The sequence below is a fragment of the Neovison vison genome, chromosome X, assembly GCF_020171115.1.
Source record: "Neovison vison isolate M4711 chromosome X, ASM_NN_V1, whole genome shotgun sequence".
NCBI lineage: Eukaryota > Metazoa > Chordata > Mammalia > Carnivora > Mustelidae > Neogale > Neogale vison.
This window is the reverse complement of record NC_058105.1, coordinates 29,702,259-29,715,605: the sequence shown is the minus strand read 5'-3', so window position 1 is coordinate 29,715,605 and position 13,347 is coordinate 29,702,259. Positions and strand designations below refer to the sequence as shown.

Below are 13,347 nucleotides of genomic sequence, written 5' to 3'. Positions count from 1 at the left end.
GGCCCATACTCCCTCAGGGTCGCTCTTCTTACGTCATTAACAACTCCGCCATGTTGGCTAGTAGGACTCTTTCACGGACTACAAATCCCGGCATACAAAGTAGTTAGCCGCTTCTGGCCGCGCGTTCTGGAGCCTGTTCTATCAGTGTCTCTATTTGTAAGTAAAGAGGGGTCTTTACTCTTGAAAGTTCGGTGTTTTTCAGATCAAAATTTTTTGGCATTTTTTTGGCAAAAAAAAAAAAAGCTAGGTTCTGCAGGCTTTGTTTCCCTCAGGGAATCCGATGTTACCAAAGTTTACCTCGCTGGGGGAACGACTTGTGCTTTCTTTCTTTTTCGATTTGTATTTTTTATTATCGACTCTAAACTGTACTTTCAGGAAATTTGGGATTTCTTTTCCTTACATTGATTAGGATTCACAGATACTTAACACCATTCACTTATAATTAAAGGAGTAATATAACCAAAATGTATGAGATTTGTTTTCCTTATACTTTTTTTTTTTTAAGTAAAAGGATTCTATCATGGTACGTCTCATGGGAAGGAGAAAATAAAATATAATCCAACTTGCTTTAGTTGGGCTTACACTTTTTCCCACTTTGAAAAAAGCTGATTATTCTTTCTTTTTTTTTTTTTTTAATAGCCGCAGACTGGAAACAATTCAGATATCTCAACTGGCGAATGGACAAACAAAATGTGATACATCCATAGGATGAAATGATACTCCACAATAAAAACGAGCTGATAACGTCTGTCAACATGAATGAATCTGAGAATGATTAGGCTGCATGAAAAAATCCAGGCACAGCACATGCTGTACAATCTCATTTTATGAAATTCTAGAAAAGGTAAAACTAGTGATAGAATGCAGATCAGTGATTGCAGGGGACAGGGGTGGAGAGAAGGGATTGACTGTCTAGAGACTCCAGGAAACGTGTTTGGAATGATGAAAATGCCCTTTATCACGATTGTGGTGGTGGTTGCATGTCTATACATATTTGTGTAAACTCATTGAATTGTACACTTAAAATTAGTGATTATTATTATTCTTTTATAGCAAATCCCTCCAGTCCTTTTTTTTAAAAGATTTTATTTATTTATTTGACAGAGAGATCACAAATAGGCAGAGAGGCAGGCAGAGAGAGAGCGGGGGAAGCAGGCTCTCCGCGGAGCAGAGAGCCCGATCTGGGGCTCCATCCCAGGGCCCTGAGATCATGACCAGAGGCTTGACCCACTGAGCCACTCAGGTGCCCCAGTGACTTATTATTAATTAAATTAAACTTCAGTCAAGTTCAGCCCCTCAAATTTTAAAAAAATGAAAAATTTTAAGTGTTTCTCTAAATGATAGAGCATTTGTATTTCATGAAGTCAAAGGTACCATTTGACTCTAAGACCACCATTATTTTATGTACCAAGAAAGAAAAACATGCTGTCCATTGAACTATGAAACATCATCAACTTTTTTTTTACGATTTTATTTATTTGACAGAGAGACCAAGTAGGCAGAGAGGCAGGCGGGGGTGGGGGGTTGCAGGGAGAAGCAGGCTCCCTGCTGAGCAGAAAGCCAGACGCAGAACTCGATCCCAGAACCCTGGGATCATGACCTGAGCCAAAGGCAGCAGCTTAACCAACTGAGCCACCCAGGGGCCCCTATCATCAACTTTTTAAAAAATGATTTTATTTATTTGTTTGACAGAGAGATCACAAGTAGGCAGAGAGGCAGGCAGAGAGAGGGGGGGAAAGCAGGCTCCCCGCTGAGCAGAGACCCTGATGCAGGGCTTGACCCCAGGACCCTGAGATCACGACCCGAGCCGAAGGCAGAGGTTTAACACACTGAGCCACCCAGGTGCCCCTCACACCATCAACTTCTAAGATTCATCTTGATTTTGGAGGTGTTAAGATGTGGGGAAAAAATGTCAGAATGAATTGAATGTATTATTTCTGTATTATGTGCAATTAAGGAAAAAGAAAATGAAATAGGAAAGAAGGGCAAATGATAAGCTAGAACAATACACAGATACCCATGGGCGGCAGGAATCAAGGTAAGGATGCAATGGAAGCCTGGGCAAAAAGCTGGCTCAGAGCCAAGGTCTCATCTTTGCTGACATCTAGAATATATTACCCAGACTCAATCCTTAAATTTTTCTCAACCTCTATTGCCAAGCAGATGCTTGATTCCTCTTACCAAAATTGTTCTTTGTATTTGAGATCTGTTTCTTCTGTCTCTAGTACCTGCCTGTTCTTATAAGCCTAGCTTAGGTATCTGCCTCTGCATTTATGTCTTGGTGTCTGCTTCTGTTTTGGAGTGCTCGCTAGCTCTTTTTCCCTTTTCTTTTTAAGATTTACCTATATATTTGAGGGGGGAGGGGACGGAGAGGGAGAGAAGATCTGACACAGACTCTGCACTGAGCATAGAGCCTGATGCAGGGCTCTATTTCACAACCCTGAGATCATGACCTGAGCCAAAACCAAGAGCTGGACGCTTAACTGGCTGAGCCACCCAGGTGCCCCAGAGGGCTCGCTAGCTTTAAACCACCCTATGTCAGCTGTCAGAACTGGGTGTCCCAGAGGTCAGTCCTTAGACCTCTTTTCTTTTTTAGATTTTATTTATTTATTTGACAGACAGAGATCACAAGTAGGCAGAGAGGCAGGCAGAGAGAGAGGAAGGGAAGCAGGCTCCCTGCCAAGCAGAGAGCCTGAATCGGGGCTCCATCTCAGGACCCTGGGATCATGACCTCAGCCAAAAGCAGAGGCTTTAACCCACTGAGCCACCCAGGTGCCCCCTTAGACCTCTTTTCTATTTATACTCACTCTTTTGTTAATCTCATCCATTCTGTGGCTTTTCACTCTTCACTGTCAACTCTGAAATTTGTACCTCCAGCTGCTACCTCTCCCCTGAATTCCAGACTCCTATGCGGCTGCCTGTTTGATATCTCCGCATAGCTGTCTAACATGTTCAGATTCTCTGAACACATCAAAACTGAACACTTGATTTTTCCCCACATCAACTGTAGTAGTTTCCTTTTGCTGCTGTAACAAATTACCACAAATGTAGTGGGTTAAAATAACACACCTTTATTACCTTGCAGTTCTGTAGATGAAAAGTCCCACATGGGTCTCACTGTACTAAAATTGAGATGCAGGCAGGTGCACCTGCAGACTGAGTTCCTTGCTGGAAGCTCTAGGAGAGAATGTAGTTTTTTTGGTCATTTTCAGAGTTTTGAGGCCGCTCATCTTCCTTCACTCATGGCCCCTTCCTCCATCTTCAAAGCCAGCAACATAGCACCTTTCTCTGACCCTGCTTCAGCTCCCTCTTTTTCACTCGCTCTTCTATCTCCTCCTTCCACTTTTTTTTTTCCCCCGAGAGAATCTTAAGCAGAATCCATGCCCAGTGCGGAACCCCAGGCACAGGGCTTGATCTCACGACCCTGAGATCATCAACAAAGTCAAGAGTCAGACACTTTACTGACTGAGCCACCCAGGCACCCCTCCCCTTCCACGTTTAAGGCCCCTGGGATTATATTGTTCTGAATAATCCAAAATACTCTTCCTGTGTTAATGTTAGGTGATTAGCTACCTTAATTCCCTTTGCCATATAATTTATGTTTAAAAATGAAATTCAGGGGGTGGGGGATAGGGAGAGGGTGGCTGGGTTATGGACATTGGGGAGGGTATATGCTATATGAATGAGTGCTGTGAAGTGTGTAAGCCTGACGATTCACAGACCTGTACCCCTGGGGTAATAATACATTATATGTTAATGAAAAAATAAAATAAAAAATAAATAAATTAGACATTTCTATACTAAAAAAAAATAAAAATAAAAACAAAGTTCAGTTCGCTTTATTAAGGGATTCATGAATTGGGCAGTATCCCATCTAGCAAATAAAGAGCTGCTCAGAAGAGCTGTACAAAATGGAAGATTCTTATAGGTAGGAGGGTGGGGCAAGGAGGTTATTAGCAAAAGGAAATAAATGACTGAGGCTCAGACATCTTTCTGAGAGGAAAGGAAAGGTAGGGTGTTTATGGTGCTGATTACCTCACTAGTGCTGATCAGGAACTTTCAGCTTGACTGTTAAAAGGTCAAATTCCTGGGATAGATTGAAACTGGAATTAAATCTTGGTTTGCTCTTGTGGTCGGAGGACGGTGGAATTGACTCCAGCTCATGGCTCCACTTTTTTTTTTTTTTAAATTCTAAACACTTAACATAGAGCTTCTAGGGATTAGGGTGTAGACAACTTTTAGGGGGTATTATATTATCTACCACACACTTTAAAGTTTCTTTTTCCTGGGTGGCTCAGTGGGTTAAAGCCTCTGCCTTCGGCTAGGGTCATGATCTCGGGGTCCTGGGATCGAGTCCCGTATCGGGCTCTCTGCTCAGCAGGGAGCCTGCTTCCTCCTCTCTCTCTCTGCCTGCCTCTGCCTACCTGTGATCTCGCTCTGTCAAATAAATAAATAAAATCTTTAAAAAAAAAAAAAGATTTTAGGGTGCCTGGGTGGCTCAGCGGGTTAAGCTTCTGCCTTCGGCTCAGGTCATGATCTCAGGGTCCTGGGATCGCGCCCAGCCTCGGGCTCTCTGCTCAGCAGGGAGCCTGCTTCCTCCTCTCTCTCTGCCTGCCTCTCTGCCTACTTGTGTTCTCTCTCTCTGTCAAATAAATAAAATCTTTTAAAGAAAGAAATCTTTTTTATTTCTATAAATAAATAAATAATAAAATAAAATAAAAATAAATAAATAAAAGAAAAAATAAATAAAATTTTTAAAAATCTTATTTATTTGACATAGAGGAGCACAAGTAGGGGGAGCATCAGACAGAGAGAGAGGGAGAAGCAGGCTCCCCGCCAAGCAGGGAGCCCAGCGTAGGGCTCAAACCCAAGATCCTGGGATCATGTCCTGTGCCAAAAGCAGATACTTAACTGACTGAGCCACCCAGGTGCTCCATGTAAAGTTTCTTTTTGTAATTAAACTTAATTAAGGTATAATACCTGTACAGACAAGTGCACAAATAATAAATGTACAACTTGATAATTTTCACAGAGTGAACACACGTAACCAGCATTGAGAGCAAGAAAGAGCATGGCCAGCAATCTAGATGCTCCCATGGGTTCTCTTCCAGGTCACTTCCTCTACCAAGAATACCACCATCCTGACTTCTCACACATTGGTTAATTTTGCCTGTTAAGAAATTTATGTAAACTGAACTACATGATGTGAATTCTTTATGCCTAGCTTCTTTCTCTTAACATTTATGGCTGTGAGATTCATTTATATTCTCACATGTAGCTTTGAATTGTTCATTTTCATTGCTGTATAGTATTTCATTGTGTGACTCTACCACAGTGTATCCATTTCACTTATTGGGGGTGCTGTTCTGAATATTCCAGTACATATCATTTGGTGATCAAATGTTTACATTTATATCAGATACATATCTAGCATTGGAATTGCCGGATCATACAGTAAGCATATGTTCCATTTTAATAAAGGAAAAATTTTACTTGAACTCTTAAGATTCTTCTAGCTGGCCTAAGAATTAAATTGACATAAGACAGATTAATAGGAGAAAAAAAGCCAGAGTTTAATTACATGTGCATAGAAGCCTAATAATAAAATTGAGACCCAACGAAATGACCAAGACAGATAGCTTTTTCATTTTTCTGCAAACAAATCTGTGAGGAATTGACAGGACAAAGAAAACTTGGGCGCCTGGGTGGCTCAGTGGGTTAAGCCGCTGCCTTCGGCTCAGGTCATGATCTCAGGGTCCTGGGATGGAGTCCCGCATCGGGCTCTCTGCTCAGCAGGGAGCCTGCTTCCCTTCCTTTCTCTCTGCCTGCCTCTCTGCCTACTTGTGATCTCTCTCTGTCAAATAAATAAATAAAATCTTTAACAAAAAAAAAAAAAGAAAACTTATGTTTGGGGCGCCTGGGTGGCTCAATCAGTTAAGCATCTGCCTTTGTCTCAAGTCATAATCCTGGAGTCCTGAGACTGAGTCACACGTCAGGCTCCCTGCTAAACAGGGAGCCTTCTTCTCCCTCTCCATCCTTGCCCCTGCTCATTCTCTCTCTGTCTCTTTCTCTCTGTGTGTGTCTCTCTCGAATAAATAAAGTCTTCTTTAAAATCTTATGTTTGGGAGCTTCGATTAGTAAAGAATTCTAGACAGAGTTTGGGTTGGGGCAGTAAACTAGTAAAAATAACAAGACTTGTTTATACAACCTTCTTGTTTATGAAGTCTCTATTTCTGATGATAAAGATGTCTCTTTGCCTCCTGGTACAGGAAGGGTACCTTTCGCATGGGAGATTTATTCCTTGCTTTCTGGAGACAAAAGGAAGTCAGAATTTCGTGAGTAATTTTAATTCTATATAGTCACTCTGCCAAAATGTCACATATGATGCAGCCTGCCCTTGGCTTGCACACTGCCAAAGAGCTTTCCAATGTGTTTGCACTATTTTACATTCTTAAGAGCCTTGTGTGAGTTCCAGTTGCTTGATACCCTTGTGAAAACTAGATGATCATATAGTGGTAGCCCACTGTTGTTGGTTTTCTTTAAGATTTTATTTATTGATTTGCCAGAGAGAGAGAGAGAGAGAGAGAGAAAGTGTACAAGTAGGGAGAGCAGTAAGCAGAGGGAGAAGCAGGCTCCCCGCTGAGCAGAGAGCCCAATGTGGGACTTGATCTCAGGCCCGGGACATCATAACCTCAGTCAAAGGCAGAAGCTTAACAGACTGAATGCAGAAGCCCCCCCTCCCTTGCAGTTTCACTTGGCACCTCTCTAATGATTAATGAAGTTGCCCACCTTTTTATATATTTCTCACTGTACATCTTTTTAACCTTTTGGTTATTGTACCATGTTAATATATTATTTATTCCAAAACAAAAGGAAAAAAAAACAAACAAAACCCAAGGGGAGGGGTGTGGTATGGCCTCTTTTCACCAGGTAAAGGGGAGAATAAAAGACAGAGCGAGAGAGAGAGAGAGAACTCTTCCAAAGTTCCTCACATCCTTGATAGTCACTGTTCCACCGTATGGTCTAAGATTCTTCTTCCCACTTCCCAAGCCAGGCATTATCATGGTGGGGTTTGTCTCCCCACCCAGAAAAGCAGAAGGGAAAATGTCTACGTACACACAGAAAAACCGTACTGTTTCTCTTCTAAAATTCTTCCCTGGCCTTACTTGAGCAGGCCATTGTTTTGTAAGTTGTATTGCCCCTTTTATATCTACTCCTTTCACAAATAAAACTCATGGGACTCATGTAGGACTTGCTTGGTGTTCAACTTCACCCAGCATAATGGGAACTTTAAGACGACCATTGTTGCAAGATCAAAATGATCTTTATTTATTTATTTTTAAAAGATTTTATTTATTTATTTGACAGAGAGAGAAAGAGGTCACAAGTAGGCAGAGAGGCAGGTGGCGGGGCGGGGCGGGGGGGAAGCAGGCTCTCCGCGGAGTAGAGAGACTGACGTGGGGCTCAATCCCAAGACCCCGAGATCACAACCCGAGCCGAAGGCAGAGGCCCAACCCACTGAGCTACTCATGTGCCCCCAAATGATCTTTATTTAAACACTCTTGTGTTCACTGTTGTTTGAAATTAATTCCTGACCCAGATCAGCTCTGGAATTACCCAGATCCCAAGCAGACATTTAGGAATGGAGTTGGATGATTTATAAAGTACAAAAAGTTACTTCACATAAATACTTGCTGATTTTAATGTTATCTGTAAGGGAAAGGATAATATTTTATTTTGTATATTAGTATATTAAAGGTATTTTCAAGGACTTTGGATTCCAGCATAAAAAGGAGGCTTACAAGGTATAATTATTTTTTTAAAGATTATTTATTTATTTATTTGACAGAGAGAGAGATCACAAGCAGGCAGAGAGGCAGGCAGAGAGAGAGGAGGAAGCAGGCTCCCTGCCGAGGAGAGAGCCCAATGCGGGGCTCGATCCCAGGACCCTGAGATCATGACCCGAGCCGAAGGCAGCAGCTTAACCCACTGAGCCACCCATGCGCCCCAAGGTATAATTATTTAAAATACCTTACCATCAATTAAGGATTATAACAAAAGATGCTAAGCAGCCATTCACCATGTCTGCTCATGACATAAAACAAGAGGTAACAGAAGATATGACATAAAGAATTCATTCACTTTCAGAACCTGGGTGGCTCAGTTGGTTAAATGTCTGACTCTTGGTTTCAGCTCAGGTCATGATCTCAGGGTTGTGAGATCAAGCCCAGAACAGGGCTCTGCTCTGGGCATGAAGCCTGCTTGGGACTCTCTCCCTCTCCTTCTGCCCCTCCCCCTGCTTGTGCGTGCTCTAAATAAATAAATACAATGATGTTTATTAATGGAATATTACTCAGCCATAAAAAAGAATGAATCTTGTCATTTGCAACAACATGGTTGGATCTAGAGGGTATAATGCTGAGCAAAACAAGTCAGAGGAAGACAAATTCCATTAGATTTCACTCATATGTGGTATTGAAGAAACAAAGGGAAAAAGAGATTAAAAAACCAGACTCTTAAATATAGGGAACTGTTGGTTACCAGAGAGGAGGTGGGTGGGGGGATGGGTGAAATAGGTAAAGGGGATTAAGATACACTCACCATGACAAGCACTGAGTAATGTATAGAACTGGTGAATCAGGGGCGCCTGCATGGCTCAGTGGGTTAAAGCCTCTGCCTTCGGCTCCGGTCATGATTCCAGGGTCCTGGGATCGAGCCCCGCATAGGGCTCTCTGCGCTGCAGGGAGCCTGCTTCCCTTCCTCTCTCTGCCTGCCTCTCTGCCTGCTTGTGATCTCTGTCTGTCAAATAAATAAATAAAATCTTAAAAAAAAAAGAACTGGTAAATCACTGTATTTTATGCCTATAATATATTACTCTATGTTAATTATACTGGAATTAAAATTTTGTAAAAATTAAAAGAAAAGATGTTGTTTATGTTATATTATAAAAACATGAAGAGGTTTCATGTCAAATAGTAGACAAGCACTGTAACACATTCTATAGGTATAGAAGTAAAGGAAGACAATTAGATAAATAATAGTTTAGAGAAATTCAGACTGGGAGGATTTGGAGCTATTTCTTTTACGATTTTACTTATTTCTTTGAGGGACGGAGATCTCAAGTAGGCAAAGAGGCAGAGGGGTCAGGGGGAGGCAGGCTCCCCACAGAGCAGAGAGCCCGATGTGGGGCTCGATCCTAGGACTCTGAGATCATGACCTGAGCTGAAGGCCGAGGCTTTAACCCACTGAGCCACCCAGGTACCCAGGATTTGGAGCTATTTTAAAAAGCCCAAAGTAAAAAGAAAAATCAAAGAATAATTTAAAAAAAAAACAAAATAATAAGATCAGAAATGTTTCTCATTTATTTATGGTAAACAACTACCAAGCAGCCACTACTAATCCTAAGGGGGAAAATGGCTCAAAGTTAATACTTTTCCTAATTTCTAGTAGGGCAGTGTCCCAAAGACCAAAAAAAAATTTTAAAAAAAGCTTCCAATGTTAAAAGATCTCATGGTTCTCAAAAAAAAAAAAAAAAAAAAAAAAAGATCTCATGGTTCTCATTTTGTCTTTTTTTTTTAATGTTTATTTATTTATTTGAGAGAGAGGGAGAACACGTGCATGAGCAGGGGGCTGGGCAAGGAGGGACAGAAGAAGAGAAAATTCTAAGAAGTCTCCCTGCTGAACGAGGAGCTAGATGCGGGGCTCAGTCTCACCACCCTGAGATCATGACCTGAGCCCCCAAATCAAGAGTCAGATGTTAAACTACTGAGCCACCCAGGTGCCCCCACATTTGCCTTTGTAAACATTAGAGGCCCTTTGCCTTTTGGTTGCTTCAAATACTATAAACTTTGGTTATTCAGATAATCATATGAGTATGGAATGAATAATGGTGAATTTAAAAGTGAAATCATTTAGAGACATCAGCTAAGAACAGAGTATTCAAAATAGAAAAGCTTTATCGTAATGATGTTAAGATGAATACTTCATTTTTTAGAGAAGAGAGAGAGAGAGGAGGGTCAAAGGGAGAGAATCTGAAGCAGACTCCATGCCCAGTGTGGAGCCCAACACACGCCTTGATCTCGTAACCCTGTGATTGTGACCAGAGCTGAAATCGAGTCAGATGCTTAACCAACTGAGCCACACAGGCACCATCCCCCAAGATGAATACTTTCAAAATTAGTCTTTCTGGGGTACCTCGCTAGCTCAAGAGTATGTGACTCTTGATTTTAGGATTGTGACTTCAAGCCCCTTGTTGAGTGCACAGATTACTTAAAAAAATTAAAAAGAAAAAATACAGTTAGTCTTTCTGGGGTGCCTGGGTGGCTCAGTGAGTGAAGCAACTACCTTTGGCTCAGGTCTTAATCCCAGGGTCCTGAGACGGAGCCCTGCATTGGGCTCCCTGCTCAGTGGGGAGTCAGCTTCTCCCTCTCCCTCTGCGTCTGCCCCCACTTGTGCTCTCTCTCTCTCTCTCAAATAAATAAATAAAATATTTTTTAAAATGTTAGTGTTTCTGCTACTGTTGGAGAAGAAAATTTTTCCTCTATCCTCAAGACTCTCTACCTGGTCTAAGAATTAAATTGCCTTGAGACAGATAACAGGAGAAAAAACCCAAAGTTTAATTATGTATGCACAGAGGCCCAATAATGAAATTGAGATCTAAAGAAGTGACCAAGGCAGACAGTTTTTATATTTTTTAGACAAAGAGACAATACATCTGTGAGGAACAGACGGTCCAAAGAAAACTTATGTTCAGAAGCTTCAACTGGTAAGGAATTCTGAACAGAATTTTAGCTGGGGTAGTAAGTGAGTAAAAGTATAAGGTTTGTTTATACAGCCTTCTTGGCTCTGAATTCTTTCTCTGGTGATAAGGATGTCTGTTTACCTCCTGGTACAGGGAGGGTGTACCTTTCACATGGGAGATTTATTTCCTGCTTTCTGGAGACAAAGTTGGTGGGGGGGGTGTCAGAGTGTTCTTGTACTGGCTATTTCTTTTTTTTAACAGAGAGAGACACAGCGAGAGAGGAACAGTTGGGGAGTGGGAGAAGCAGGCTTCACGCCCAGCAGGGAGCCCAGTGTGGGGCTCGATCCCAGGACCCCAGAATCATGACCTGAGCCGAAGTCAGACACTTAATGACTGAGCCATCCAGGTGCCCCTTGCATTGGCTATTTCTTTTTTTTTTTTTAAAGATTTTATTTATTTATTTGACAGACAGAGATCACAAGTAGGCAGAGAGGCAGGCAGAGAGAGAGAGCGAGAGGAGGAAGCAGGCTCCCTGTCGAGCAGAGAGCCCGATGTAGGGCTCGATCCCAGGGCCCTGGGATCATGACCAGAGCCGAAGGCAGAGGCTTTAACCTACTGAGCCACCCAGGTGCCCCTGCACTGGCTATTTCTTAAGTAACTTTATTTTATTTTAAGAATTTTATTTATTTGTCAGAGAGAGCACAAGCAGGGGGAGCGGCAGGCAGAGCAGGCAGAGGGAGAAGCAGGCTCCCTGCCGAACAAAGAGCTGGTTATGGGACTTGATCCTAAGACCTTGTGACATGACCCGAACTGAAGGCAGGCGCTTAACCGACTGAGCCACGCAGGCATCCCTTAAGTAACTTTTTTAAAAAGTTATTTATTTATTTGAGAGAGAGCACAGGCAGGGAGAGAGACACAGAGAGAGGGAGAAGCAGGTTCCCCACTGAGCAGGGAGCCTGATGCAGGACTCAGTCCCAGGACCTTGGGATCATGACCTGAGCCAAAGGCAGATGCTTAACTGACTGAGCCACCCAGGTGCCCCTTAAGTAACTTTTAATTAAAAATAATCAGTATGCCCAGTGGTACACTTTGAGATGGCCTGCCCTTGGCCCCTACCCTACAATTTTTTTTAAAGATTTTTTTATTTATTCACTTGACAGAGAGAGATTACAAGTAGGCAGAGAGGCAGGCAGAGAGAGAGAGGAGGAAGCAGGCTCCCCGCTGAGCAGAGAGCCCAATGCGGGACTCGATCCCAGGACCCCGAGATCATGACCTGAGCCGAAGGCAGTGGCTTGACCCACTGAGCCACCCAGGTGCCCCCTTACCCTACAATTTTAAAAAAAGTTATTTGTTGGTGGCACCTGGGTGGCTCAGATGGTTGGGTGTACCACTCTTGATTTTGGCTCCGGTCATGATCACAGGGTTATGAGATCAAGCCCCATATGGGGCTCTGTGCTCAGCCAGGAGTTGGCTTGAGATTCTCTCCCGCTCCTTCTGCCCCTCCCCCTGCTTGTGCTCTCACTCTCCCAAATAAATAAAATCTAAAAAGTTATTTTTTTCCTAAATTTAAAAAAAATTTTTTTTAAGATTTTATTTATTTATTTGACAGAGGGAGAGATCACAAGTAGGCAGAGAGGCAGGCAGAGAGAAGAGGAAGGGAAGCAGGCTCCCTGCTGAGCAGAGAGCTGATGCGGGGCTCGATCCCAGGACCCTGAGATCATGACCTGGGCCCAAGGCAGAGGCTTAACCTGCTGAGCCACTCAGGCGCCCCTGGTTTTTTTTCCTAAATTTAAAATTCAAACCAAAAGATTATTTCCCTAATTCTCCAAATCCTTCTCCTTTTCTATTCAGATTTATACAGAAGCAAAGAAGAGAATTATCTGTTGAATTTTATTGAAGATGAGCATTGATTCTCCTGTAGCTACCACCTCCTGCAAACACACATGACTTAGAGTGTATGAGAGGAGAAATGGACAATACAACCATTTGTACTGTCTACTCCCAATTAAAAGGGGAAAATGGGCGAGGCGTATTGAACACACACAAAACACTTTTTTCAACCTGAAATTTCTGTTCATTTATGTGCTTTGCTATAGATTGCTTTTCTAACTTTACTTATGAAAAAAATCTGGAGGGCACCTGGGTGGCTCAGTCCTTAAGCGGCTGCCTTCCGCTCAGGTCATGATCCCAGGATTCTGCGATCAAGGCCCACATTGGGCTCCCGCTCAGCAGGAAGCCTGCTTCTCCCTCTCCCACTTCCCCTGTTGGTGTTCCCTCTCTCCCTCTGTGTCCTTCTATCAAATAAATAAATAAAATCTTTTTTAAAAAAGGCTGGAGAATTTTTAAGACCATAGGAGCTAAATAAGAAAACGTGTTACCTGACTAATCATCTTGAAAGCACGTTTCTTTTTTTTTTTTTAAAGATTTTATTTATTTATTTGACAGAGAAAGATCACAAGTAGGCAGAGAGGCAGGCAGAGAGAGAGGGAGGGAAGCAGCCTCCCCGCCGAGCGGAGAGCCCGATGCGGGACTCGATCCCAGGACCCTGAGATCATGACCGGAGCCGAAGACAGCGGCTTAACCCATTGAGCCACCCAGGTGCCCCT

General features: G+C 42.6%; 1 long non-coding RNA gene across 4 annotated transcripts in view; it reads left to right on the top strand.

Moving 5' to 3' along the window:
• The window catches only part of LOC122897552, a 45,440-nt gene extending 32,570 nt beyond the window's left edge, over positions 1 to 12,870 (top strand). For 2 of the 4 annotated variants that reach the window (XR_006382550.1, XR_006382549.1), the window contains exons 4-6: positions 640 to 844; positions 6,270 to 6,335; positions 12,593 to 12,870. This is a non-coding gene — a long non-coding RNA (uncharacterized LOC122897552). Of the gene's footprint in view, positions 1 to 44; positions 157 to 639; positions 845 to 6,269; positions 6,336 to 11,435; positions 11,451 to 12,592 lie in introns of those variants that run through there. The other 2 variants (XR_006382551.1, XR_006382547.1) reach the window with 2 other exon arrangements.
• The last annotated feature ends 477 nt before the right edge of the window (positions 12,871 to 13,347 follow it).